General features: G+C 43.5%; 1 protein-coding gene across 1 annotated transcript in view; it reads left to right on the top strand.

Moving 5' to 3' along the window:
* The window catches only part of LOC109967600 (plexin-B2-like), a 146,331-nt gene that overhangs the window by 40,593 nt on the left and 101,124 nt on the right, over positions 1 to 4,614 (top strand). The window lies entirely within an intron of this gene.

The following is a 4,614-nucleotide window of genomic DNA, read 5'->3' on the forward strand; positions in this document are numbered from 1 at the left end:
GAGGCGTCGACTGCAGGCACAGAGCTGTGTGTGTGTGTGTGTGTGTGTGTGTGTGTGTGTGTGTGTGTGTGTAAAGCCTTTTCCACGCCACAGTGGATTAACCACACAGTCTGAGCAGCAACACAGAGGCTGTGAAGGAGCGATTCACAGAGAAAAATTGATGGGATGAGTCTTCTTTGCATATTTGGCTTACAGGAAAAAAAACCCAACTAATTAATCCCCAATTAAAAACCAGTGAGTATTTTGTGGGCTACACCCTAACAGCAACTGTCACATTGCTGCATAATGTGTTTGAGATAAGGTGTTCCTTTTGGAAATGTTGGCTAGCAGAAAACAAAGACTCTTTAAGACTAGTAACAATAGGCTGTTGCATTTTAAACCCTGCCAGTAGCTGATCAGAGTTGTGTTCAGAGGAATCTTTTAATGCCAGTTAAAGCTAAATAAGATGCCATTTGCAAAGCTATGCACATCTGACATGGAAGAAATGCATTTTTCTATGCTGCAAAGACTGTTTAGAACAAAGCAGATGTTTCTCACCATGGTCATCACAACTTCTCCATCCAACAGTGGTTGACTGGCATTGGTAGCTGACTCACTGGGAGCTGTGGACCATGCTCGCTCTGCTGCTTGCTCTCTCACTTTGGCCCTAAGCTGTGAATCGGTCCTGGTTCTCCTGATGGCCACTCTGCTCTGAGTCACTTTTCAAGCCATTAGGGGTTTGGTATTGGATTAGGAGTTTTCTTTTCTAAGGCCTTAAATTTGCCTATTTACAGGGAGAGCACCTCTCACAAAAACAAAGTGTCTTCTGTTCTCCAAATGGCAAAGCCTGTCACCAGTGTTTACTGTAGTGCAGGTTGCCTTACTGTAGGTGCACAAAGATCCACCAGTCTGTCTTTTGTCTGTGGCTTCGTGGTCAGACTGCATGTTGCCAGTAAGCTTTTGCTTGACATTCCAGGTCCAACATTCAGAATCATGAGTGAGCCGTGAGAGCTCAGACAATGATGTATTTGTTATGCTAGTTTGAAGTACCTTGCTGAACCTGGTGCCACTGTGACCCGATCTCTGATAAGCAGAAAAGAATGGATAAATGGATGGATAGTCAAGTACAATTGAAATTGTGTCCATGAAAGTCCGTTTTCAGAGCTGTCGTACCAAATACCTGCTTATGTGTTCTACTTTCTTGATCAATTATTGTCAGATTTAAAGGTGCAGGGTATGAGATTTAGCAAAGCTCTCAGAGTCAAACAGCCCTCCTGGCCATTTCACAGCGATTACTGTAAATGTAGGACAAACGGTGCACTCACAAAACGAGTGTGGCTGATTTGACCAAGCTAAAGCTAACGGCAGCTCACTTGACCACGGTGGGTTACCAGCACTGGCCATGTTCTGGCTAAAGCTGTCAAACAAAAAATCATTCTAAGATCAAAGTGCAACGACTTTTGGTGATAACACTTTAATGAAAACATAATTATGCATACTGTAGTCTGTTTCTGCTAATAAATCCTTCTAAATTTTACACTCTGCTCCTTTAAAGCAACATTTTTACCAGCTTTATTCTTTATTACTTGTGTAAAGGCAACACTGAACACAGACACTGCTTTGTCTCACTTTGTTGGATCAAAAACTTGTAGAGAAACGTTTGCTTGCAGCAAGGAAATGTATTAAAGACACTTTATTTTAGAGTTCAACACCCTCCACATACCAACTCCAAACCTTATTTATAGATATAAAACATGGTGGAGAAATCTGAGTTGCAAACTATTTGCCATGATCTTCCACTTAAAAGTTACAGTGACAGATCAGTGAACATGATATTCATCCAAATTTGTGCCAGAAAAAGTTCCAACCATCATTCACTGTACATACAACCCAGTTAAAAGGATTTTATTTTCAGAAAAGTGAGTTTCAAAGCCTTCCCAGCAAAGTGAGCATTACTGTGGCATTACTCAGGTCTATTGTAAATATGGAGAGAGTTTAACACATCAGTGTCCTTGTTGGGCCATTGACACAGGTATTTTTAGAAACTGGTCAACATATAACCAGTCGAACCAGTTCAGCCGTGACAAAGTTATGAAGGTTATGTAACTGTGAGATTGATGTTCAAATATTAGTTGAGCATACAGTGCAGTTTCATAATGCTTCATCATTAATTGCACATTGTGATGCTGTTCTTAGCTCAACCTGGAAGCCGCTTGCCTCCTCGCCGCTGCTCAATGAGGCAGCAGCTCCATGCGAGTCATTAAAAGGGAAGCGAGCTGAGCTCACTGCACCGCCCTGCTCTCATGGCTGGCATGTCTCCGATAAGAAGCACAGAGCCGACCTGATTTACAAGGGTCCTCTCCTCCCTCTGTATGAGCGAGGGTGTTTTCGTTGATTTAAAAGACTTGGAGTCTAATAAGCTATCATGAAATATCTGCCAGCAAAGGCACACCAGGCTGCAAATCGCATCACAGCACTCGGAGCTCATTCTCCATCTGTCAGAAAGCACAGGTGTGTGACTCTGTTTACAGTTTATTCAGCTTTCAGTTACACGTGTTGAATCTATTCTCTTTCAACCTGCTCCTGTTTTTTTTCCCCAGGCTGTGTACGACAGTATGTTTCTTCAGCTTATGGGGTGTATATATTTACTTGACTCCCTTTTCTTAACACTCATCGTTCTCCCTGCTTCTGTCAGCAGCAGTCATTTGATACATGCATCAATATTACAGGGGAGAGAATTCCAAGAATGCAGACGTTAACTCACTCTTTTATTGAGTTTGCAGCCACCAGGGCTTTTTTGGAGAGCAATGTTTCCAGAGCATCCTTAAAGAGTAACTTAACACCAGCCCTTCTGTTTGAAAGTCTCAACTCTGGCCACACCCAGCACAGTGATGTCACCGTGTACTGACCACACCTGGAGGGCGCTTCTAGTTCATATGTTGAAAAAGCTGCTTATTTACACATCATTCATGTGAGGTGGTGTCTGCGTCCACCTGATGAATTTCAGGTCAGCTTTCACTTTCTTTTAACTCTGTTTTTGGTCTCCCCCACCTCCTGAGGGAAATCTCTGGCTCTTCAGCTGCTAAACGTTCCACTGTCAGTGTTTTTTGACCATTCCTGCCAAGCCGAGGTGTGCACGGCAGAGCTGTACTGAGCTTTTCTCAAGTTAACACGTATGTGTTTCCAGTGCACTGTAAAAAGCATATTTTTATTCTACATCTTTATCAAGCGGAGATGGTGCAAGTCACAGAGAAGTGACACATAACTCGTGGTGAATCCCTTTTTCACTAACTGCGTCCATGTTTCCTTCATTTGCATCTTTACCTTGCGTCTTAGTCCCACGGAAATGTGTTTTAACCAACATGAGATGTCCTTTCTTCTGATCCTTCATGTGAATTGTCCAATCCCAAACTGATTTCCATTAAAGGGGGCGTGTCAGTCTGTAACAGACTCCCACGAAGGATGTGGTCATGGTCGTAACTCCTCGAGGCAGTCTCCTTGCTTGCCAGAGCAGAAATATGAGCTTTGGCATGTCCTTGGTCACAGCAGACCAGAATGACTTCCGGGTCGAGCGAGGACTGAGGAATGATAAAATAAATGAATTCACATGTTGTCTGTGGCGTTAATCGCTTGTAATGTGGAGCCCTGGGCGCTAAGGATTATTTCAGCCCCTCATCAAAAGACCAAATTTCACTGCACTGAAATTACAGATAAAAAGTCAACGCTGAATGTAAGGGCCTTCTCTCAGCCAGCGTTTCAGCCAGTCATGTGTGTCGGATCTGGTGAAGGTGGAGCTTCAACAGGGCTGACTGAGGCCACTGCGTGCTGACCCAGCTCATTGTTTCAAAGCATGCTGATGGGAAAAACGCCAGTTCATGAGAGAGTCTCTAGCTGTGTCTGTCTGCTGCCGGGCAGGTAGTGGACAGAGGCTTTTTACAGCTTCTCCTCTGAAAACAGCTGCTTCCTACTGTGATACCATGAGAGTGAACTAGAACAGTGAAGTTGTGGTAGAGCTCCATGAAGCTGAAGGTTGATGATTCTACCACAGACACTTCCCACACTATGGTTTGGTAAATTATTATAAGAATATTGAGAACAGCCATTTTAATTTGTGAATTTGAAAGTATGAAAATATCAAGAAAGGTGTAACTAAAGCTCTCATACATGAGGAGGCCAGAATATTAGGAACAATCTCTGAATATAATGCAGCCCAGGAACACCCAGCCCAATATGATCTCAATCAATTCTCATTGTATGGAGCTTGATGGGAATTGCTCCTACATGCAGCTTAATCAGTGGTAAATGTGAGGTACAGAAACCCATGTTAATCTGCGGTTGATCATCCTGCCAGGCTGTGGAGTCAAGTGTTCAACTCCCGAATGATTGGTAGTGTTGCTGGTTGATTAGTTTGGCCCAGATTACATGGACCACTAACGTCTGATTAGGCTGAGTCACTGAAAAAGTTGGAGGCTGTGTTGCCTCCATTAAGTGTAATTACTCATTCTGCAGGAGAGAGAGACTGTGTGTGTGTGTGTGTGTGTCCTACTTTCTCACGCACTCTCCTCACTCTGGTGTGGGCGTCCTCGCCTCTGAAGTTGACTTCCTCGCTGTTTGTATCTCCTCAGTTTTTAGCTC

This window comes from Monopterus albus, unplaced genomic scaffold (genome assembly GCF_001952655.1).
Source record: "Monopterus albus unplaced genomic scaffold, M_albus_1.0 scaffold132.1, whole genome shotgun sequence".
Classification (NCBI taxonomy): domain Eukaryota; kingdom Metazoa; phylum Chordata; class Actinopteri; order Synbranchiformes; family Synbranchidae; genus Monopterus; species Monopterus albus.